Raw genomic sequence first — 27,049 nt, forward strand, 5'->3', positions numbered from 1 at the left:
CTACATTGGTACTAAATTTTAAATATACATATATATTTTAAGGAACTGGTAGTTTTGAAACAAATATGTTTGCAGTTTATGCTGAACTATAAGAGATATTGTAGCTAAAGTCCGAGATAATAAATTTCAAAACTATTGAAGATTTGAATTAAATTATATATATTTACAAATAATATGAATTCTAAGAACAATTATAGGTTACAGCAAATAATTCCATTTAAAACTATCTGCTCATTTGATCCAAATACTTTTTTCTTCAGTGTACGATCAGCGATTTATGGAATACATTTTTGAGGTTAATAGTAAACTTCAGATACGTATTCAGCAAGTCATACTTACATGGTGGTTGAGTAGTCTGGTCTTCAACAAAAATAATTTTGTATGAAAGACAAAATCATAATTACCAAAGGTCCAGTTTCCAAATCGAAATATCAAAGAGGAATTAGTATAGTCAATTTTTAAATGTCTATATAACATTTGAGAAAATCTTATAACTTATACTGCAAGATAATGTTTTTAAAATTATTTCTATTTCATTTTCTCCCTCATTCCAAAACTTAATTTCCCTAATCGCAGGAGCCTTAGAACCAGCTTAGCCAACCACAAGAATTGAAATGAATATCAGGGCAGGCCTAGGGGTTCTGATCGTGCCTCCGCCTCTACAGGACTTAGTCCAAAACAACAAGGGCATGTCACAGATTCCTGGCTAAAGCTAAGGAAGAGCAAGGTGCGTAACTAGCAGCGATAAAGTATATGGAAAAAAAAAACATTATTTAAATATCAGCTCGAGACGTGAAAGTTTTGAAAACCATACGTACAATATTCTACCTTCCTCAATTATTTTATTTTATTTTAGTTATATGATTCAGAATAAATAAAAATACAAATAATGTAGGGTTTTAGAAATATAGAGCAAATTTATGGTCTTTTTAATAGACTAGAACTACAGTGGAACATGATTTGATAGATGTATCTCTAAAAAGAAGGAAGACACAGTCAAAAGAGTGTGAAATTAGCGAAATATGTTAGACAAGGGCTACATTAAAATCCTGTTACTTTTACCTTTTTTTGACTGGCAATAATTTGTTCGGAAAATTGTTCAAAAGATTGTTACAATTGTTTATATGATTTTATTAGTTGATTTAGAGCTTATGCCAAATTAACTAGATTACGGTATATGTAACCTATCCTTTATATATTTAAATTGAAAACAAGGATCAAAATTAGAAAATGTAACTAAAATTGGTAAGTGTTGAATACTTATTAAAAGCCATTAAAAATGTGTTCTATTGTCTTTCATTTATTGACCATTTCAAGTTATATAAATCATCCAATTTCTTGGTAAACCTAAAAGGCTTAAGACTTATGGTACACTTTCCCGACCAGTGATTCTAAGAAGGTGTTCTAATCCAATATGCAAAAAATATACAAGGCATTCGATTAAAAAAAAGAACAAGTTCGGTTTATATCTCTGAAACAAAATATACACATTTTTTTTCGAAGCGCTGCACCGAAATCACAAGAAGATTTCCTAAAACTTTGGTTTTAAACATTTTTCTTAAGTACGTCTACAAAATGATAAAGAAGGCAGGGATCTTATGGAATATTCCTGTAAAATATATTTCTCAAAATTGAATGTAATTCTTACAAATCTTTTGAAGAATCCAAGTCTATTTTTTTCTGTTTCTTTAGAAAAAGATTTATAACTGGAGAAAAGAATATCCAAAGAGAAATTGCCTCTTAAGACTTCTGAGTTAGTTATCAAACTGTATTGAAATAATCTACGATGTAGGTATTTGAAAACCTATCACGGTACCTTTTATGGAACCGTAATAGAAAAATAATTAGTTTTATATAGCTAAAAATAGCATAATAAAATGGAACAGACGGAGCGTATCTCTCTCTAAAATAACATCACTTTATACCTACAACTACTACTCATTGCAACATTTTGATGAACTAAAATAAAAAAATATAAAACATATCGAGGCTGTAGGAAAATAATACCGTTTTTTAATTTCAGACAAATTTTTACTTCTACTAAGAATTAAAGAAATGTAGGATTGAACTTTTTTTACAAAAAAAAAATAAAGTTTTCCGAACCTTACTTTTACATACTAAAACTGTTACTTATTTTGGAGTCAATCAGGAACAAAGCTGAGAACATTTTCAAATGCTGTGTAAAACTCGATGAAGTATCATTAACTTACCATCTACTTAGGAGCCAATTAGAAAGATCTTGGAGATTGATATGGGGCTATAACGTCTACTTATCCACAGAAGTTTATGGATTCGTACCTAGTATTAAATACTGTTTTATGGCAACCAAAGAAAAACTTTCACTCAAATTGTACGTTACTTACACAATTGCTTTTATAATATGTTATTACCGGGATACATGACTGAATTAGATTAAGAAAATGGATAAAATTAATAAAAAACTGATTAGTGTCATGTTGACGAAGTCTCAAACATATTTATTATCTCTGTATTGAATTACGTTGTAATATTGCAACGAAAAGGTTGTAAAACTGTTTTTCTGACCATAAAAATAAAAAAAAATGTGAACGTTTCGTTATTGAAACATAGGGCGTCCAAATTTGATTTTTTTTGACGTTTTGCCCAACACCGTTCCTGGTAGGTGCATAGGTACCAGTGATGCTTTTTATTGGTTGACTGAATCAGACATGAAACCCTATTACTACATACAGTCGCATTTTGATGAATAGTAACCAAAAAGTTCAAGATCTTAAAAATATGCGAGATCAAAAATTACAAAACAGAGGTTGTTTTTCCTTATTGACCCAAAGAAAGTAGCACCCTGTATCTCAAAAATTAAGTGTTTGTTTCAAATAACATGTTGCTCTGATCGAAATAAGTAAACCACAAATGGCTATAAAACTATTGTTTCAATTGTGGAAAGTTGTCAGCATAATACTTTCTATTAGATAAAATAATAATTAATTGCTTTAGTTCAGATATGTATCAGCATGATGAAAATGACTCAATTTTTCCCGTATGCATCGATTAAGATCTAGACTCTAATACCAAAACTATGTTCTCTACGTCACTGCACGTCTTGCTATCTCACACCGAAACGATTTTAATAAATTAAAGCCTAAGTGAAGAAAGTTTCATGGATAAACAACAATACTTGAGAAATATCACGTATAATTTCACTCGCAACAATGGAAATCGACCCTGACAATCGAACAGATTAGACTACGTCACAGTGGGGCAAATGACGGCATATAGGGAGCCAACTGATTTTCTGGTCTTTCATAAAAGAGCTGGTATGAGAATTAATGTAGACGATCCAATGTGTGTGATGTTAATTTTATAAGTTAATAGAATCCATTCTTAAATTTAATAGATCTCCTTTTGAAGATCTTTTATTTCAGAAAATATTTAGATTACCCGCCATGACTGGCTACCTTAAAGGTTACATTAAGTGAAGTAAACTATTCTAATGGTACTCTTCTTTATTGTTATAGGTAGACCCACCGAATTCTATATCAACATATGTACTTGTAAAAGAACGCTCTTTTTTAATATAAAAAAATGATTGTTCCGTTAAAAAAATCATTAACCTCTCTCACTTTTTGGGAGCCACTGAATTTTCCAATCTTTCAATGACCATATACAGGGCTAGAAAATCCACATGGTCCATCTGCCTTTACATGAGAGCAACAAAGTAAAGTAAAGAAATCCGTGCGATAGATAAGGATGGCTATAGTGAAGACGTTTCATAATTTGAATAGTCACCGCCCGTTTCGGGTTAGAACTATTCAGATCATGAAACGTCTTCAATGTAACCATCCTTGTCTATCGCACGGATTTCTATGACTTACTTCATTGCTCTCACGTAACGGCCAATAAACCATGGGGACTTTACGAACCAGTATATTGCTTTTAAGGAGGATCGGGTCATTGGGAGGGGTGGAAGGGGGTTAAAGCGAGACGCAGGGGGCTCTATCATTACCGTGTAATAAAATCATTGCTATCAATGCAAAGGAAAATATTTAAAATTATATATTTCCATTCCTCAATTTATCTTTTTTACCTAATAAACATAAATAAATGCCAAAATTTGCAACAGAAACTCGGCAACAGTTTATTACATATATGTAAGTTTGCAGTTCTTGTCATGTATATAGTTATACATTATGCTATGTGATCGCTGGCACAGCTGATTGCTTTAAGCTATAAAATGTCGGACGAAGAACAGAGTCCAGTGACCAAAAGAAAATGTGAGTGATTAAGTATTAGAACAAAAAATAGTAAAAGCAGAAAAAAAGCTGATGAAGAGAAGGTTGTGGAGCCAAAACCTCCGCACACCCTTCGAGGGCATCAACTAATCGACATAGAATCATGCACTGCTCTTTCTGCAAAGAACTTTTACTACATATTTTAGATTATCTACAAACTGTGATCATGAATTAGTTACATGCATAAATAGCATACTACTATGATGCACTTCTGTGAATACAAAATAAGACAAAGGTTTAAAGCGACTGCATTTATGAAAGTATAATACAATTTGATATGTGTAGTATTATACTGTGATACGATGTTATTGCAGCCAAAATTATTCTAAAAAATATACTGAAATTATTGAAATGTTAAATTTAAAGTGAAAAATGTCATAATTTATCAAAATGTATAAGATTGTTATATGCGCTATGATGCAAAGTATAAATAAGTCATTGTTTATATGCTGCTATTTACTTCTTGTATTGAAAGTTTATCGTACTTTATAAATAAAAATAGTTTTCAAAAAATATATTTCAATTGACACTCCCATTTTATTTTATTATTCCAAATTGAATTACACAAATAAACACAAGTTGAATGTAATCCATTTTCAATGACTAATTTGTGGATCGAAAAATTTATTTAAATTTCCCGTTACCTATCCTCATTCATACTCTATTGCGCTGTTGCCGTTACTTCTTCGCGTTTAGTACTTGGGGGTCGACAAGTCAGAACTTTTTATGTTTGATAATCTATTTCTCTGTGAAATGTGCGGTAACCTACTTTTTTCTTCCTTTCATCTATTAATTAAGTAATGATTCAGGTAAATGTTTATATTTTTTTCGTCTTACCATTTACATTTTTTCAGCAGCAATTCAATTGTATTTCCCATAAGAACCTATGAAATAGTCAAATTTTTGCCATTAATTAAAAACAAAAACAAACCGATAAATAATTCCAGAATAATTCACAGAATTCACATCTGCAAGAAAAAAATTTCATATATTTTTTATGAAACACTTATTATTTTCGGTTTATTCAACAGTGGCAAGTTTATGACAAAAACAAGAAAATAAAGTAATGGTTAACTTTTGGTAAAGATGGGACACTTTTCGGAAGTGTGTTACGGACATGTCCGTTGGACATGTCGATGAAATGTCCGGACATGTCGGGAAAAGTAGAGTGACGTCATGTTTTCACAGGTCACTGCTTGAGGGTATGTATCGACATATTTTACTTATTACCTACCTTTAAACTTTTTTATAAACAGGTTTCTAATTTTCCCGGGACAGTCAATACACTTATTTAAATGTTTTTCCATCCTACTGGAATTCTTAAAAATTGTTTTTGAGCAGAAGATTTATTAATTATTTTTACTCAATTCAGAAAAATATAACCAAACTGTTAATTTTGGGGTCATACTTCATTTATAAACTATTTGTGTATTAAATATTAAATTAAGAATCAACTGATTACTATTTACTAATCTAAACTAAATAATAAAATATGAACATATAAAAGAAGTTATATTTTTAAAATGTCAGTTTCAGTTAAACAATTACCAGCAAAATTACAAGAAAATGGCTAAACATCTCTAATTTTACATGTAATAACCTCATAAATTTTTTGCGAGAATTATGAATGTAACAAATAATTCCGCGCATGCGCAAATAACTTTTCCATCTTGAAAAGTGTCTTCAAGACATGTTCACTTTTCACGACATGTCCGATAGACATGTCCATCTTACATGTCCGCGGCATATCTCTAAGGCAGGTTAACTAACCACCGATAGACATTCTTTGTAGAATCCATAGAAACATACAAAAAATTCATGTATCTACGATAGCGTCAAAAGTGATAGTTTGGTACATTATTTCCAGTGTAAAAAAATGGCTGCAATAAAAATTTTCGTTGTAGTTTTTTACTGACCGATTTAGTTAAAATATCTGAGTAACACTTTTATAGTTAACACAATTTTCAACAAGAATTCTAGAAAATTGAGAACTTCATATCACAGTTTTGTCCTACATAAGTTCCTGCCACCGTACGCATTTCTTTAAAACAACTTCTCTTGCATCTGCAAGCATCATTGCAGATAACCGTCTAAATCTGTGACCCGTATACTCCTATGGAGAAACCCAAGATATCTTGCAATTTCCATTGCTATTTTTCCAAAGCTATAGATACCTATCGGTTGAATAGAACACTTTCCACTATGGTGGCTAGCAAACAGTCTATCATGTTTTTCTATAAATTTCAAGCATATTTTTCGATCATCTCTGGATTTGCCTCACCCTATAACCCCGGCGCCGAATTTAACCTCGAAAGCCTATGCAGAGAGTTAAAAATAGCGTCTGGGGTGTCAAAATATCGTTGGGTTTAAACACGTTTAGTACAGAGGAATACACAGGTCGGATCGATATGGAGAGCGGCTCGAAATATCGACCGGAGCCGGTAAGGACGCCAGTTTAGATAAATTATTATTTATTCACGGCATGGGATACTATTCTCATGTAAGTCAAGTACATCAATCATGCAAATCGTGTGACAGATAACCTTGATGATAACGCATGAGTGTACAAACTGGACTGCCGGTCGAATTCTGTGGATAGTATTGACGTTTGCTATTTTTGTACCTTCCGATCCGTGCGGCCTAGTGCAAAACTGATTATTACAAAGTACTTAAGGTCGCTGAATTTATGGCAAAAAATGTTCATATTTCTAGTCTTTAAGTACAGGAATTTTGAAAAATGTGACGTGCACAACACAACAAAAGTAAGCACAAAAAAAAATTGAAATTCTGTTTATTCGTTATTAATTTATTCATTTAAATTTTGCTCCAATAAAGTTATAAATTATAATTTTTAAAACACGTTTTAAACATCATCTTTATTGCTAACAGTATCTATAATTTCAATAATACTCTTTTAGTGGGACGTCACATACAGGGTGTCTCACGGTGACGACCCATTAGAATTATTTCAGAGATTACTTCGCTTTGAATTTTGAAAATTTGGGATACCGGGTTTTCGGGCATGCCCTTCTCAACTAAAATAATGGCGTCCACGTACCACTTCCGGTTATACCGGAAGTCGCCATCAACTTGCTTATTTTAAATGGAACACCCTATATATTATTGCAGTTTTGGATTCTACGTGTTATTTTAGGTGGACTTTTATGAAGATTCCTAAAATTAACCGTTTTCGAGATATTTAATTTTTTTCAAAAAAATGGAGAGAAACAGTGACTAGCTTCAAACCATGTGTATTTTATAGTAAGAAATATAAAGCAACAATATTTATAGGGGGGATAGGTAGACCCCTAAGCTTCCCATCCATACGTTCAAAGTGGCTTAATTATATACAGGGTGCTAGAAATTTAATACCGAGTTTAGTTAACTTCAAACCTTCATAAGACGGTTTTTTTAAATGGAACACCCTGTATGTTTTTCTATATTCTGATACAAAATTTTATTCTCTTTCGAACAGTATCAGAGTTCCCTATACCTATCTCCTCTAGTTTTTTAGTTATCTACTATTTTTTGTGTAATCACCTAAAGTCATGTAGTTTCTTGCGAGGATGGCTGTAGAATTTTTAGCAAAACTTCAAAACACCCTTGGGTACTATTTACATAAATACTATAGAAATAAACAAATTCAAATTTATTTTTACAAGGATTTGGAAGTAGTTAAGAACAACAAACATATATTTCATAAAATATATACACTAATGTGCCTAAAACTTACAAAAACCGATATAAAAGAATATTCTTAAATTTAAATAAAGTAAAAATTTAACATTAACCGCGTTATTCCTAATGCTCATGCTCGGAAAGAATAGCCCCATACGCATGTGAGATCTTGTTGATATTTACAGTACATATTTACAGGATGTTTTTAAACAGTCTTCCATAGAAGTACTCATAAAACATAAAAGAGAAATATATACCTTTCTATGGACCTATCTTTTCTTTTTAAGATACATGGCGTCAGAGACGATTTGTTTTATTACAGTTAGCTAAAATGCATTAAAATGGACCCATATGCGACACAGGAATACCTATCTAGTTTCAGAGCTAGAAATTTTAAACAGTTAGTTATAAATAACTACGTTCATTTGAGAGTTATTAGTATTTAAAATGAAAAAAAAAGTAATTTTATATTTAAAAAGATTATTGAAAACGTAGTTTTATCCGAAATTTTACAGTAAACCCCAAAAACTAATTTGTTACGTTTAAAATAGAAAATATTAGACGGAATTTTGGAAAATGTAATGGAAATGATGTTGATGTACGTATGTATGTATATGTAGTAACTGTATTTAAACGATGTGACTTTTGGTTCTTAGTTGCATAGAATCCGTTGTCCAGTGTGTATCAAGGCGTCGTCAAACAGTCAGATCGTAAAAAAACAATGATTTTTCAGCTTGTTCAGCTAAATTGTTGTTAGAGAATATGAAAAGGATTTACATCCCCTAAATCTTTAATTTTTAAGGAATTCGTTTTGACCAATTGAACTGTGTATTAATGACAGACAAAGGGAGATATCGTTTTTCTTCATAAATTAACTTCCAACTGCATACATATCAATTATTGAAAAAAAATGTATTCAAATGCATGAGTTGATACGCGACAGAATGTCGCATAGTCCAACACAGGCTTTAGCTTTCTGAATGGAACTAGTACTATTGCATCAGCATCAATAACACATATAATTATGTAAAAGCAACAAAAACCCTTCATAAACAAGTTTTTTAAACATTTGACACAAATGAGATACATCACAAAGTCAAATGTATTAAACAATTTAAAATAATTTTTGAGCTAATTATCGATTTGAATACTTAGTAATAAAAGATTAATTAAAAAAAAAACAACCTTCAATCGTGCTATTCTATTACTCAATTAAAAATACTTGCAAGCACTGCATTTCCGTAATTTTATATCGAAATGAAAGTATATGAAAAAATCAATAAACATTAACAAAAAAATAAGGCAATTCCCATGTTATTTATTGTCGTTAAAACATTTATATAAAGACATTTTAGTAACATTAAATTACTGATTTTTAATTTTTAAACCAGTTATTCACGTTCAGAAAATGAGCAATGCTTGATTCGTATCGCACTGCTTGTTGTCGCTAATAATGTGCGTGATGAGTTCGTGTTAAGGATAAGTGATTCGTCTCCATGAAAACTGCTTGATTCGAATGGGTTATATTGCTACATGAAATGCAATAAAACACACAGGACGTATATTTAATTTATGTGGTTCCTCCACAAACTACAGTTTCTATCTTTGAATTTGTCTTTAGCATGAATTACTGCTCTACCAAAATTTGTAGTGGCAGCAAATTGTGCTTGAGACCAATTATCGTATGCATAGGTCCATCAGTCACGCAAAATGATCGATAATATTGCATATATCATATTTCAGTGAAAAAACTAAACAGTATTTGGTATCTCTTATCGACTGATATTGTTTTAGGAGAAGGTATGTTGCTATAAACTGTGATTGCGTTGATTTTATTAAGGTCAAAGAACTGCTAAGGAGTAATCAGGAAATAAGTAAATATTCGAATCGATAAACGAATCAAAGCAGGCATGTTATCTGAGATAATATTACCTCCAATTATATCGATTAGAACCTTACAAACTTGTTGCATTGTATTTACCTGTATTCACAATCGTAGAATTATTTGGCAGAAATAGAAACAACTCTATATCAAATTGAAGGAGGTGAAGAACAGCGAAACGTTTGGAACGTCTCTAAGGAGCAAGCACATAACTTACGTGACGTACCTGAGATAACTTTCAAGGAATCATTTCTGTGATTACATACAAAAAAACTAACCCGACCTAACCTAACCTATCAGTTTAGATTTTTTTAAATAATAATCGAGAAAAGCGAGCATACTGGGAAATTCGAATCAAAGTGGATTGGTTATCTTTAGACACTATTGTGGGCTGCCGCTAACGTGTGGTATGACGTCACAAAATGGCTTCTGCGCGTTTTCCCAAGCATCGCTTTTATTAATTATTTCGAGGGAAAAAAACTACGATGTGTAGGTACTTTTTGAATATGAATTTAAAAATAAAGCTAAATGAGCCCATTGTAGTAATAGTTAATAGTAAATATTTAACGCAATTTTTTGCAACAGTTTCCCTCTTTTAAGATTTCTCTGCTTACAATTAATCTTAAAGAATCTTGTGAGATTTAATGGTAAAATAAATATCTATTATTACGTAAACATGCATTACTTTTTAAAAAAATTGTGTGAGACGCGCTTAATAGATAAATGACCTAATATTTTCAAAATACACTACTCGTATACACGTTATTTTGGTGCATCGTTAACAACAAAACATTTTATTGTCCCGTCATCACTATACTAGTTGTTTACATTTCCAACTGAAAGCGAGACGATTCGGGCGTACTATTCAACAAACACTCAGGTTTTACAACCATTCAAATTCGCGGTGTTTATTTTACGACTTATCTATAAATATTACTGCGTTCCCAGATTCACAATTTGTCGAAAATAAATAATAACTTTATTACTGTTGCATTTCTGCAAAGTTTCGAAAACGTTACAGTTGAGTTTATTTTAGCACAAAAATTAATATACAGGTTGTTGTACATAATGCGTTGGGGAATAAATAACGTCCGTTTTTTTTTTTCAAATTAAAATGAAAATTAAACGCATTGTCAAATTGGCACATGCCATTCGAAAGAGGACTTATTGCTCTATGAAATAGTGTTTTTGGTTGCTTTTTTAGATTTAAGTTTTGTAAATTTTCATTCATTTCAAATGGAATATTAAGTTGATAAATTTTATCATTTTCGGCACTAAAACGCTAAAGCCGCTCAAGCTACTTGGGACATTTGCGCCGTATATGATGATGGTGCTATGAATGAACGAAGGGCCCGTTGATGGTTTTCGAAAGTGATTCCAACCTTAAACACATTAATTATTCCAGATGCCCTGTTGAATTTGATGAAGAACAATTGAATCGACTCCTTCACGAAAATCTAAGACAATCATCAAGGGAATTGGCTCAGGAGATGGGAGAAGTAAACCACCTGCATTCGATGGGAAAAGTTCAAAGACTCGGGGCTTGGCTTGGCTTGGCTTGGCCTCACATGTTTTGTAGGAAAACAAAAAGAATCAACGCTCCGCAATTGCCGCTGGATTACTCTGTCATCATCGATCAACACGTGGTCATAAGGAACGTTTTCTTCATTGGTGATGAAAAATGGTATCGGTAAGTCAACTTGAATCAGCGGAAAGAATGGTTAAGCCCCAAACAGCAAGCAACACCGCGAATAAGACCAGAACTCCATACTCGAAAGGTAATATTATGAGATTGGAAAGCCTTTTCCCTTTATTATTAACTCTTACCAAACAATCAAACCGTCAACGCAGAACTCTGTGTCCAACAATAACTGTGACTCCACGTGGCTATTCAGCAAAAAAGACCTGATTGGCGATACAACGTTCTTTTGCAACATGACAATGCACGACCATATTTCGCCAATATGACTATCCCGATCACGCGCCTTCTGATTTTCACCTCTACCGCTCTTTGTTAAACTCCTTAAGCGGTGTTTCTTTTAACAGCAACAATGAGCTAAGATCTTGGTTGGTAAGTTTTTCGAGTCAAAACCGGATAATTTCTACAGAAGAGGCATTGAGAAATAACGATGGAGAATACATCTCTCTTTAGCCTAATGATAAAAATTGTAGAGTTAAAAATAAGATATCATAATAAAAAAACTTATTCCCCAACCTTATAAATGAAGTTTAAATTTTAAAAATATATAAAACTGAATATTTTTTTCCATTATCCAGACATTTGTAATATAAACCAAATGTTAAAATAGTGTACGCCTTAACCACTATGTAGCTATACTGCGTTTGGCTAGTTTATGTTCACGACTAAGCATTTTTTGTTTAACTACTGTTGGCAGTTTTTCAGTTTTGTAAATGCAATTGACAATCGCTTTTATCATAGATTAGCACCTGCACTAACACCGAACAAACGCGTATGTTGTCATATTAAAAAACTTTCATTCAAGTGAGTTATTGAACTGTGAAAAAACCTGACGTAATTTTATTTTACAGAGAAAAAAAGGGCAGTTTGGCATACAATCACCGATATTTAAAGGTTTCTTGAAATTATGACGTTTTGGCGGCATTGCCAGAACGAAACTTAAAAACAAAAAATAAAATGCAATGATTGGAAACTGCTTTTTTTCCTAAGTGTGAATAAAATATGAATTTTAAACTCTTATTGTTATTAAATCCAAATACACTGAAATAATTACATAACGATATAACGTTTGTCTCTTTCACCAATTGGCATATTTTGTTTTGAACATAAATTCTATTTAGAAAATATCTTTTTAAATTTGTTATGGTGGAGACTCTTGGATGTCACACATATATTTCTAAGTATTTCGAAATGTTTGCTTTCTATTAAAAGTAGTGCTAAAATAAACGTGACTGTAATTATACTACGCGAAATGGTAATAGTTTCAGTCAATTGCGTAAGAAGACTTACAGGTGTGACATTTAAAGCAAGGGTCTTGCAAGAGTCAAAATATGGGCGAAATCAGGAAAAACACGAAGTAAATAAATGAACTTTAATAAATACATGCTTTAGAAAACATATAATTCTAGTCAGTAAGCTATTAGTATTCATTGAATGTAATTAATTAAAGAGAACAAATAATTGTATGAAAATTATTTGTTAATATTAACTTAGATAAAACTATGGTCTTGAATTGATAATTTGGGTTTATACTGTAATTTTAAAATAAGTAAATTTTTCTTCCGTCAAGATTTATTTATTTAAGAGAAGATATTATACAGGGTGTCTCACAATTAGTGTCCAATAATTTACCACTTGATACTATTACCAAAAATAAGAATATTTTTTCACGTAGACATGGGTCGACAAATGCTACGCCCCCCTAAATGGGGCCTCAAAAAATTCATTTTTTTTAAATATTACCGAAATGGCTTGAAGGAAAATGATGAATTTTGACATCGTGAACGCTCATTAAAAGTTGAAATAGATCATCAAATTTTTCAAAAATTTTAGTCAGGGGCGTCTCAATTGGAGGGGGAGTCGTCGGTTAAAATTTGCCCCAATTTTTTTGCTTGTCGAAATTTTCAAATTCAGATTCCAACATATGATAGACCCTAATTTCCTTTACAAAAAAGATACTCTTAATTTCTTTCAATAAAATGCTCCATTTCCGAGAAAAACGGATCTCAGCATTTCATTGCATACATTAATAAAATGAAAAAAATTTTCTTGAATAGCTAAAATGGGTACATGTACCATTATGAATTTTGATATGTCATCATGTCATTATACATTGTAATAAACAACGTGAAAAGTTCTTAGAAAATTTTGTTATGGGTGTCTGAAGCAGGGTGGGGGGCGGGAGGCTCGAGTAAAATTTGCCCAATTTTTTTACATATTGCTATTTTGAAATTTAAACAGTAACATTTTATAGATCTGAGTTTTCTATTAAAAATGCTAATGTTGTTTTATATCGAAACAGTAATCCGTTTTTGGGGAAAATCGATTTAAATATGTTTTAACAGTTTCCAAAGTGTGTTTTTCTAAGCACCTAAATCGGTTTTTCTTGGAAATGGAGCATTTTATCGAAAGAAATAAAGAGTACCTTTTTTGTAAAGGAAATGAAGATCTATAATGTTGGCCTCTGAATTTGAAAATTTCGACAAGCAAAAAAATTGGGGCAAATTTTAGCCGACGACCCCTCTAATTGAGACGCCCCTGATCAAAATTTTTGAAAAATTTTGTGATCTATTTCGACATTTAATGAGCGTTCATGGTGTGAAAATTCATAATTTTCCGTTAACTTATTTCGGAAATATTTAAAAAAATATAATTTTTTAAGGCCCCATTTAGGGTGGCGTAGATAGCATTTCTCGATTAATGTTTACAGGAAAAATATTCTTATTTTTGGCAATAGAATCAAATGATAAATTATCGGACATTAATTATGAGACAAATAAATGTTTTTTACATACCCCCAAATTGAAAATATCGAAACATTGTACTAATTGTAAAATTTCTTCACCTAAATAAATCTTGTCTGAAGAACGCTTTTTTTAATTCAATGTTACAATATGGTTAGTTAGGTACTTAAAATAAATATATCATTGATTAAAAATAATCGTTTTTCCATTTGTATACTTATAAGTATACACAGAGCTTAGCCCGAGAACAACAAGGGCAGGTCAAAGATTCCTAGCTACAGAACAATAACTATAATTTGATAACGTGGAGAAATTTGACGTATCTGTTTAGTTTTAATCTTTACTTTTTAAACTCATACATAATTTAGAACACTGTTTGGTACAGAATTCAGATAATATGTAGTTGTATTAGCTTGGAAACTATCGGGAGTGAAAAACAGACATTCAACTTATGTTTCATCTGTGGGTGCCAATTTCTTTACAACAATGGTTTACTTGCTTTCGTTAAAATACTAAAATATTAATTAAAAAATGTTTTGGAAACAAATATCCAACTATTACCTCAAACGAAATTTTAAGTTAAATTTTTAGTAACAACGTCTCAAATGTTTAGAGAACTAAACATGCAACTCTTAATTACACACAAAAATTGCATTCTTTGTTTTGTAAACTTTGCCGCTGTTAATTCCAATTTAACTGAAGTATCAAAATTCTCAAAACACCCTTTGTAAAAATTAATAACTTGGTACATATTTCGAGGGAAACAAAAGGGTGAACCTTATCAAATGAAACATCATCGAAATAACAAAAATGCTGATTTCAAAAATATACATGTCATCTATAAGAAAAATAGAAGTTGTACAAGGAGGAAACGGTATTCTGTTCTCAATGATATACATACCTTTCAGGCCAACTACACTCTGTTCAGTATTTCTCGGGCATTATTACCATTATTGAAAATATAGGTTTATAATAATTGGTTACTAGTTATAACATTAGGGTAAACAATATCGGTAGCAGATTTCACATAGGTACAATCGTATTTTAATATTGGTTTTCATATCAAATGTAAATTTATTGCTTGCGTGATACTGATATCAGTCAATCATAGTAAATATTGGTTTAAAGTAATAGTTACCATTGGAAATACAGTAGCAGTTTTTTCAATACATATTGTTTCTCAGACCTTCACAGAAAAAGATTCTTAAAACAAGAATACCTGCATTTGTGAACATATATCTGTAGGAAAATATGTACTTATTATAATCTAGATTTAAACAATTTATTTAGTCCGAGGTTATAATAAGCTTATATCAGTTAAGGCTACGGAGCCGATATATCAGAGACACCATTATTTCTTTTGAGGTAAAGCATTTATTATTATGGTTAAAAAAAAGTTCATTAATTTAGAATATTAAGTTCCCAAAAAAATTTAACGTAACTATGCAACTATTTTACTTTGTCAGTCAGGTCATTAATTAAGAAAAGTAAATGCAGTATTTAGAAATAAATACAGGTTTTAGCAAGAAAAAATGATAAAACGGTTCATCAGGAGAATTTTTAAAAGATCGCGTCAGTTTTGTAGAGTTTCAGCATTTATTATTCATTTCCAGCGATTATATTTTCTGTACTTATTTTGCCACCTGTGAAAAAAATTAAGAAAATAAACCCGTGTGCTAAAAATCTCACTTAACGGTTGACTTTATGAAACTATTTTTGTCTAACCAATAATCTCAGTGAAAACCGGCAGAAAAAATACGTATCACTATATTACACAGTTCCTTCGATAACATTTCGAAAAGGAATCCATATTTGCTTTTAAAACTGCGAGTGGCGTTTTCTCTTCAAATTTTTTAGTTAGATTTTTTTAGTCAAAAAGTCATTAAAACATCTGACCGTTTCATTTGACACAAGGGATTATTTAATAACTGTTCTCACAGATTACAAAATGTCCAAATAGGTACAAAACAAAAACTAATATCCTCTAAATGAATAATGAATACTACAGCACTATATAGTTAATCAGGTTTTTTTGTTTTCATTTTAAAAGTTTTCATTTTAATGATGGGAATGGGTTTTGTCATTTTATTCTGATTACAAGAAACATATCTTTTATTTATTTCTAAATACTGTATTTACGGCGAATATTCTGACACTCTTCCGACATATTTGCAATAATTTGAAAACGGAAAAATATATAGACACGGTGTTTCCATACATTATTTTCTTAATTGCCTGTAAAACAAATTAAAAAAATTATAGGGTTGCATTTAATTATTTCGAAAAATCAGTTAAGTATACAAATTAACTTTTGATTTGTTTACAACAATACTGAATCATATGGAAAAACATTTTAAAAATTCGGCATGTTCTCCAAAAGATCTTGAAACATTTGTAGTGGAATGAAGGGAGTTTATAGAAAGAATATTTCTGACCAAAACTCTATGCGAGATATTTGAAAATACTGATGATTTTTTTGTAATACCATGACAAGTGCGCCCTCTAGCGATGAAGTTAGGTAATTAAACATTTTAAACCAACTTTTTTTTTGGCCATGAAAATAAAACACAAATTTGAATGGATCTAGGCTCATTTTTTTCGATACACTCTGTACTTTCGACTGCACCACACCTAATACCATGTAATCCTCAGCGAATGAGAATAATGTGACGTTTGCAGCTGAATATGCGTGACAAAATAATTAAAATCGCATTTAGCGCTCGCCTATCGCCATTTAAAAAGGGACGCTCGTTCCGACATGGAAAATCCATCGGGGCCTGTTTTTAAAGTTAATTAAAAACTTTCCTCATAAATAAAAGAAAATAAGTATTTCTGTCTTTCGCCGCGCTAACTAAATTCGAATTTAAATCACTTAAAAAAAGTTTTTCGGGTTAAGGAATCTCATTTTAGCGCGTCTTAAATCTCCCTAGTAAATTGCTCCATGAAGGTTGCTACTAATTAACGAATTACTACTGGAGGAAATCGGAAAAGTTTTTTTAAGGAGAGTAGTGTGGTGAGAAACGTATTTTATATTTTAAACAAATTGGGCTCAATAACCCATAGCAAAATTAAAATTATTTTTTATAAGTTGTAAAGGAAAAAGTATTTTTTAGAAAGCAAATCAAACATCCTTACTTTTTATAATTTTATATACACAGAATAAAAATCAATAAACCTCATCTTAACTTCACACTGATTTTGAAATTTAACATATCAACTTAAAACCAAGTTTTTCTTACAAATCGATGAGATTGCCAGAATATCTCTTAGCATAATACACTAGTCACAAAAATTAAAGGATAAAAAAATCCTAAATAAAAATCACTTAGGTTAAAAAGTGATTTTCAAAAGGCTGTATTTTGGCGAAAAATTGTCGTAGAGTAATAAAACAAAGCTAATCGATACTGGAAGTTTCTAGTTTCAGGAAAATTCAAAATTTTTTAAGAAATCATAAATCCAGCGGAAAAAATTTGTCAAAATTTTTGTTTTCCTTTCGGGAGCTCCACGGGCTTCAATACATTATCTTTGGCAATTCCACTTGTCTGCTGTTTTAGTTCCTTCATCCTCTTTAATTTAAGCCGACTAAGAGCTTTGTACAGTCTTTCCTATCTCAATTGAAGAACCAAGAGCTTGGCAGTGTGTACCAGGTTCGATCGCTGACGCAGCAACTCGGCATTGAGAAATTTGAAAAACTTGTTCCCATATTTATTTAGCCATACCCATATACAGGTCTGGTCGCCCAGCTGAAGAATGAGCGCGCGGGCAAACGCGGCACAAACGCAACCGCACTGGGCCACCTGGCCATAAATTCAGTTGTCAACAAATGGCCTAGCAGTGCACTGCAGCAATCCGGAATTAGGTGTGATTCAGGTAATTTTAATTATTATTATAGGCACCTTCTGTTAATCATTCATTCAATTGCGAAAGGGAGGGATAAGAGGGTTATTTTGTTCACTAATATTATTACAACATGGCATTTTGGAGACCTTTTGAAAGGGAACAGAACGAAATTTACCATGAATGTAATAAAACTGTTTGAGGATATAAATAATTAAAATATGTCAAATGAACATATACCTAGTTGAAATTTTCTGCTCATTATATACAAATTATTATAATTTTACCTTTAGCAAAAAATTTTTTTAGGGACGCCTATGAAACTTATTAAATTTTATTGTTACGCGTTTTTTTACATGTTCAACTGACTTCCGAAAAAAATATACGATGATTTGTAGCTGAGCTATCGTCGTTGAAAGTAAAAATAATTTTTTTTTTGCTTTGATAATTAGTTACTCGGGAACTAATTATTGTACAGTAAATCTAATTTTTGAAAACCTCAGTATATCCTCTATAAGAAGCTCTTATCATTTTTTAATAAAATAATTTTTCGATGGAGGAAACTTTATTGAAAAAAGGCAAAAAATTGCATATTTAACGATTTTCATTAAATTTGAGGTAATTACAGATAATGAATAGACTAAGGATATTTTCGTATTTTCTTAAGTTCAAAGTATCCAAAAGAAATCCTCAAGACTTCAAACCGCTGAGATATTTCTTTCATTGTGATCCGATTCATTGAAATTGTCACTTTTGCTTAAAATCAAATAAATTTTATTATTTAATTTTGCATCTTTTATTCGTTTTTATAAATTGAAAATGTTTGTTTTGCAAAAATCGACATAAATAATGTTAGAATAGAAAAAAAAGAAAAACATGAAAAAATTAATACTGTCCTTTGAGAAATTAAGAGATTCTTCTACTGCTGCTATACTTTGCCACTACTCCACCGACTAACCGATAAATGAACCTGGAAGTGGGGTATTTCTAAGTTAATTTTAAGAAAATAAGTTTATATAAACCTTTGTCCGGAAATGCTTCGTTTCTGAGACACAGGGTGTTAAAATTAAAATTTTATTTTCGATTCTCTCAAATAACGTTTACGAAAGGTAAATTTTTCGCACAATATTTGGTAACCGGGGGTTTTTCGTGGTGAGAAATCATAATTTGGTATTAATTTTTGTGCAGAACTTAGAGAGGGCTACGTACGATGTCATTATTAATTTTAATATACCATAACTTTTTTGACAGAAGATTTCTGCAATTTTTTATGAATAAATCATATTCCTACACCTTTTTTAAGCAAAAAAGGTACACTTCCATAACAACGCTAAAAGCCACCGTTTTCGAAAAATTTGCAAATTTCTGTAAAGATGCAATTTGCTAAGACGAGGAAATGTTAAAGAACCGCATAATAGATTCCTGCAAAACGATAACACTTAAATATTTTAACGTACTTAGGTTACACCCTATATATTTGGCAAAAGACGATTGACATTAAACATGGGTCTAGATTACGTATAAAAACATGACTTTATTTTTTTCGCACAAAATTAGTAAAATTTAGTTTTTTTTATTTGCGCGACCTTGTCAAATGTCACCAATCTGTTCGAGAAACAAAAATTCATTCATTCATTCATTTTATTTGTCTCTTTTATTAGAATCGATTCCAATTGAAAACATAAATTTATATTTTCTTCCTATAGAAACTTGTTTCTTATTTTGAATGAACAGTGTCCTGTAGTATATGTTTTCTTAAATAACCTGTAAACAGGTTCGGAAAGTACCGATGGACCATCGGTACTCTCCGACCCTGTATGTATTTTGCATATTGATGAGAGTGAATAAGTTCAAAACCGACTTATAAATAGTGGATGAGGTTATAGCCCGCAGAGTACTAGTTTCCCACAATATCGTTAGTTATTTGTCATTTATTTAATATTTCAGATATATTGAAAGAATGTGCTATTTCTAAAACCTAATAATTATATAATAATCCGGATTTTATTATAAACATTCGGTTTTTGATTCTTTTATCAAATGATTTGTATTACGCGATTTTGTGTTTCGCAACAAAATTCTCTGTATCCCCATTCCTAACTGGAGTAATCAGTTTCGATTTCCACCCAACAATATAAAAAAATTGTGCATGAAGCTCTTGGCAAATGTGCTCCCAATTATCGTGATACGCTTGCATATCGGGGCATTTACTGGTTAAACGTAATTGCTGTTTATATTCGTGAAATCATTTTTAAATTTAACATCAAAATCTAATTACTGTGGTCAGTCACTCGGGCGATGGAATCTGGGAAGTGAAGTGTCCCAAATGAGGCGGCTTGAACGAAATTTCAGAGTAATGAGGACAACAAAGCGAGTTCTGCAGTTGGGGCGCAGTGGAGGATGAAAAACAAAAAAATACGTATTCCATCGAGTCGTAAAAATTTCGATGTTATGGCAGAAATGGACCAAATTCAACTTGTTTAGATGACTGATGAAACACTTATTTTTTTACAATACACTCTTTCTTTGATAAAAATTGCTTTTTAAAATAAGAATGAGGTCAAACCTTTCGTAACAACTGGTTATTTAAATACAGGGGTGATACATACAAGCTGATTCTAAAAATAAAGGGTAAACAATTTAGGATGCGATACTATCTATAAAAAATTTAAAGAGGAGAGCAATTACAAAAAATTTAAAGAGGAGAGCAATTGTTCACAGCCAAGATGAATACCAAGAAAAACACATTTGCATATGTGATGGAACAAAAGCTGACTAACAACGCATATAAAGATATGTCTATCTTAGTATTTTTTTATTTCTATAAAGAATTTGATATTAAAATAATATTGTGGTGAAATATGTTTTAGTAAATATTTCCCCACTGTACAGGATGTCTCAGTTTTAATCTATGAGACTTCGGGAGCAGTAGTACAACGAAAAATAATGGCACTTTGTCATAAAGATTTATTTCAAAATCTCAACCATTTTCGAGATACAGGGTGTTAATAATTAAAAAAAAAATCAGTTACCTACTGTAAATATCTTCTGAAGTAATAGAGGTATTTGAACTAAATTTGGTGTACGTTATATTGGATCAAGTTTCCATAAAATACTGTAATATCAAGACTTCTGCGCAACCAGTGGCAGAGATATGAGAAACTCATTAGACTATTTTACAAAAAAAAATAGTACGGTTTTAGTTTTAATTATTAACACCCTGTAACTCGAAAATGGTTGAGATTTCGAAATAAGTTTTTATGAAAAAGTCACATTATTTTTCGTTGTACTATCTGCTCCCGAAGTCTCATAGATTAAACTTGAGACACCCTGTGTATTATCTTCTACTGCAAACACAGTGGTAGATATAAATTGTAGAATTCAATAGAAAAATGAATAAATTTTGCTCCAATAGAAATACGAAAATGCTTTTTTACAATACAGATATAGTAACTTTTTTCAATGCATCTTTTTCTGTACAAATTAAACAAGACGTTTTAGAATAACTTGAGAAAAAATAAAAATGTCTGCCAAATTTGTCGCCCTCTAGCGGCTAAATAAAACTTTGGTAAGTTCAGTTAGATGTTATTTTAACCCCAAGGATCTGTGGTCCATGTACCCGAAATATGTAATAGAACATGCCGCAATATTGTACTTTATTGACATTAAGCCTCGCTTGAAGCTTTATTATAAATTATTGTCACACAATTTAAATATGTGTATTAAAACATAGCTCGTATAAATCTAGGCAATTCCATAAGTAAACAATTTCCGATAGTAATAGTATACGTGACAAATAACACTTGAAGATAATATAAAAATACAGAAATATTGAGATATACTTTGTAAACCTGATCTTTATAAATTAACATAAAATTCATACCGTATGAAAACAAGAAGGAAAATAATATATACAATATTTCCTTAGTGTCTATTAGTATCTCAAATATAAATAGTACAATAAACACGATGTCTCATACAAGTCTGATGGTCAGAGATTAGAATGTAAACACAAACCTTGTATTTTTAAACTGAAGTATTACTGCATGCCATTATTTCACAGATTAGTTAGCAGTGTGGATACGGTGCGATATTTAACGATATCAGCAAAAATACTTAAGGAATACGCAAGGTGTAGGTATTTACAAAGAGCATTAAGTCATCTTTTTAGTATTAACATTTTAATTTGTTTATTTTGTAATCTGGACATAATGACCAAAACGAAACAGATAAAGCCTCGGTTTGAGCAATGGAAGGTGAAATTATTGATTGTCTTGAAAGATTACGCCCAATACTTAGTTAACAACAATCTATCAACACGACAACCTACTAAAACACAGAAAAAATATTAGTATAAAATGTTATAAGCCGATTCTCTTTGTCTTGAAAATTTTTTACTATTTTTTAATTCATAATTCGCTATTTGGTTACTACCTTATTTGTTACTGAATTATAATTTTCGGAATTTTTATAAGATTCGTTAAATAAGATAATAAATCTAACATTTTATACTTTTACCAGAATTATCTGATATGGAATGCATACCTGATTTGGCGAGTTAATGTTGTTACTTTATACATACAGTAGAAACGACCTTGTCGCTTTGCTTAAGAATGTTTTCGGTGGAATAAATTGAGTGTGGACTATTGCTATTCTCGAAGAATACTTTCAAGAGCAGAAGGCTTGAAAATTCGAGTACATAACTCAAGCGACATAAATCTTATTTTAGAAAACATTTTAAATTTCAAATTAAAAGTGGGTCAGTTACCAATCCTTAAGCAATTTCAGATACTCGATGGTGTGCCTTTAAAGTTGTTGTTATCAAGAATTTTACAAATTTAAAATATTTTGTATCGTGGCATAAGCTGTGTTATTTATTTATTTATTGATTTAAAATTTTAAAATTAAAGCCATGGCATTATGATAACATGATTAAAATTTTAATACAGTAAGCAACAATCGTTTAATAGTTTAATACTAGATCAGTTTTATAATAGAAATATTCTGATACAGTCAAGGGTACGAGTAAGAACAAAAAATAAATTTTTGTTTAAAATTACCAACAACATTGAGTAACAGAATAAAACGCATATTTATTGAACTGAATTACTATGTAATAAAATTATAAAAAGTAAATACAAGGCACTGCACATTCTTTACATAACATACTAAGCAATCTATGTTCAAATAAGTATAATTGATCTATAAAGTTTGAGTGAAAGGAAACAATCATTTTGTTTAATTTTATGGCGAATTACGAACTAATTTTACCATATCAAAACTGATAATATAATATTTAATACAAAAAACTGAAAGTTGGTAATAATGGTCTGATCCTATCAACAAAAATACTTGAAATTAAATTATTTTTAATACCTAGTAAATGACATAGTATTGCAAATGAAATATAAAACACCATAAAGATATCCAGATGTGTGTGTCCGCTTTTTGACCCCGTATCTCTCAAGATAACGAGATCTTAAAGGAGCGGCTTAAAAAACGGGTACCCTGTATGTACAGGGTGTTTTTTTGTGATATACGTTTTGGTAGGAATTCGCGTTTATAGTAATTTTTCTTAAATGCGATAAAGTGGGAACAAAATTCAATAAACATCCCGTAAAAAGTTACATATAATTTCTGTTTTAACTGATAATTCAACCTAGGCAACGTGTTAATTCCATCAACTTAGCGATATTAAATTTAATAATGTATCGGTTCGTTCTTTATTTTTAAACACAAAGATTTTAAACATTAAACAACAATAAATAATTACGTTACGGTTATCTGGACTAATTAATTTATTGCGACTTACTCGTGAAGGCTGTTTTTCTACATAAAAAATATCGATTAGCTAGATTCTGCCTGCTAATGTTTTTTTCTTGTTTTAATAATATAAATCCCTTTCGCAACGATTTTTAATAAACAAGAGATACAAAAAGACATAATTTAATTTGTAGATTAATATTTTCATCTTATAAGCGCAGTATAAATAACCGCAACAACTAATTTTGAGTTTCCAGCAGGGTTGCCAAATTTAATGAGATATCTTGAAGAACTGGACACAATGTGATATGATATGATTGAAATTTTAAGTAAATATGTAACTAATTTGATGTCTTTATGAGCATGTTTAATGTAATTTTATTTTGAAAATTAAATAAACTGTAGGAGTATTTCAAAAAGTAATACCAAATTTATTATAGGCAATGAGACATTTAATTAAGATAACTTTTCTATGCAGACATCGGGTTTTTTTATTATAAGAAATGGTTATGACTGTACCACTTTTTTAACCTCGTGACAACCATTTTGTGGCGTGACTACAGGAAGAAGCCAAAAGTTTTGTGGAAAATAATAAACTGAAATATCCAAATAGAGCATGAGTTTTTTTTATAGAAGTCCCCTATACCATAATCTTATTATTGGCTTTACTGCCTTCACCGAAGGGTAAGCCATTGGCCAAAATTTGTACAGTAACTTTCAGACTTTCATAATTAATTACTCAAATATTATTCATATAAAAGAGAGAGGCCGTGTGACCTAAATAATTGTTTTAATATCCAAATAATGTTAAAGAATTACTCAAATATTACTCAAAGTGCGATTATTGGATATTAAGTATTTATTATTTCACGCTTTTTTCAGACAATATTCCATACTATGTTCATACTCATATAATCAAACAGTGTCTGATATTACTTTCTTAAACTTAAACACCTTCGTAGTTCCTCTTTACAGAGAAATATTATAAGAATTGATCTATATTTAAAATTAATGCAACATATTTTAAATTATTCACTCGAGTTGTATGTTAAAAAACAGAAACAAAGCAGCCTATTTCAAGCTCAGTATCACTAATGAAATGTGCAATTCTGTTAGTTTACTATAAAAATTTTATAAATAGACGAAAAGCGAGCAGATATTGTTTCAGTAAATAATTTTTAATTCTTAACAAAATCTCTTTAATTGTGGATAGGCTGTAAATAATGTTTCTCAATGTGATGGTACGATTATGGCTGACTTTTGCATTTGGGTATCTTGTGTTCAAATTTATTTAATAATTTGCAGGCTAAGTTACCGACCTATATTTCTGTTTACAATATAGGTATCACCTTCGTGATACATATTCTTATAATGTCATAAAAATGTCATTATTCATTATTCATTGATGACGGTTTGTTTTAAAACAAGAAGCTCTTGCCTTGTTTCAATGTTACAGCTGCTATGCTTTTTCAAATATGAAAATCTGGCTCTTTATCGAACACTTGGCAACGTTGTAAACTATTTATTCATTTGACTGAACTGCGGGCGTTGTCTCTCTGATGATGGTTCTCTGTCGCAAGTACAAAAACAGTTTTAGCACACCTAGATCTAAAAGGAATCCTGCTTTCGGCAAATGTGCATTCTAGTTTATACTATTTACGATGGATTTTTTACTTTCTAATATAGTTAGTTACACAAACGGAATTAGAATGCACCCAAACACGCTACTGAAGCTGTTCATGGACATTAAATAGAAAATCGATACTTTATTAATATCATTTGTTGCTAGTTGGTAAAGCAAAACATTTTAATTGGTTGCCGCATTTTATCTGGATTTTATTCATGTCCAATTTCAACGCCTTCATTTCTTCCTCCGTAAAATGAAACATTAGGGACCAAAATTGTTTGATTTTATTCTTATTCCACATTGTCCAAGTTTGGCGATTGATTTTTTTCTTAGTGTATATTCAGGACGTCATTTTTAAATTCAATATGCCTTTATTGCAGTTAGGTTTCGGAAAAAATTGATTAGAAGTTAAAAAAAACTATTATTGATAAGTTTTACCTATAAATCGATTTTTATGACATAAATACTTAGTTAATTTTGTAGCAAAAAAATGATAAAATGACACTGTTGGCACCAGGAACTATTTTACCTAGAAAACGACACCAATAACGATTTAATAAACAGGTGATACAGGTAGATATGCATTAAAAATAGGTTCCAGCACCTTATTCAAAGAGTTGTTAGAGGCTATTTTGAACCGGCAAGTGAATGTTTTTACCTACTTTCAGTTCGCAATAAGCTAGTTGCTATGGATTAATACTCTACATATAAACTTCAAGCAGTAATAATTTTAGGTTTTATTTGAGCCGGAAACAAGCTACGCTACTGTGTCACCCTTAAAATTAAAATGTAGTCACCTGCACAAAACGGTTGCGACGATTGGTGGAACACCTTGTTGCATCTTGTCAAATTCAAATTTGAACTCTTTGGGGTTGGAAGCGGCGAATATCACTCTGGAGACGTTAAACTTGCCGAACACAGTCAGAAACACTTCAGTCACAATATTTACTTGTAATAAAGTTTATCAGCTGCAGATATAAACAATCCAAAAATAGTACTGGATTTAACCGCTAGTCCCTACGTCCGAATCCGCGGAAAACGTAATTTATTTTTTCGTGGCGTTGTAGTTCAGGTCAATTAGATGGCTGCTTAAACGGTTTTTGATTCGTTTTATTGTGTTCTCTAAAGGTATTAAGTTCATTGTACCAAATGTCCCACAACTTTAAGCGGCACTTTTAACTTGTATACTAACAACCAGTGTGCATTGAGAAACCTATCTTTTGGCGCATGCGCCCGGTGTAAGTTCAGCGTATGACGTATCGCCCGTTCGACGAGGAATTTTGTTGGTAGAGGTGGGTGCGAGCGGATTGCTTGCCGTCGAATATCTTTCGGATTCAAATGCGGCGATCGGGGAAGGCTAGCGCAAGGATTAATTTTATTGTTTTGTTTTGCAGCTACTTGCGATGGTGACGCCATTTCGAATTATTGCGGTACTGCGTAGGGATCTAAAGGTGTTCCTTCCAATATCGGACGAATGATCGGTGCGAACTAATAAATACAAAAAACTCGTATTGCGCTTCTCAAACGTTATGCAGTTCGATGGGGTGAGGT

The 27,049-nt window shown here is 31.1% G+C and overlaps 1 protein-coding gene across 3 annotated transcripts in view; it reads right to left on the reverse strand.

Moving 5' to 3' along the window:
• Positions 1 to 27,049, reverse strand: part of LOC108903391 — a 59,972-nt gene that overhangs the window by 24,809 nt on the left and 8,114 nt on the right. For 2 of the 3 annotated variants that reach the window (XM_018705564.1, XM_018705565.1), the window contains exon 1: positions 26,296 to 26,685. The exons of the other annotated variant lie outside the window; for it this stretch is intronic. The gene's annotated coding sequence lies outside the window, so the exon portion shown is untranslated. Of the gene's footprint in view, positions 1 to 26,295; positions 26,686 to 27,049 lie in introns of those variants that run through there. 3 annotated transcript variants of the gene reach the window in all.

Source organism: Anoplophora glabripennis, unplaced genomic scaffold (genome assembly GCF_000390285.2).
Source record: "Anoplophora glabripennis isolate ALB-LARVAE unplaced genomic scaffold, Agla_2.0 scaffold52, whole genome shotgun sequence".
NCBI lineage: Eukaryota > Metazoa > Arthropoda > Insecta > Coleoptera > Cerambycidae > Anoplophora > Anoplophora glabripennis.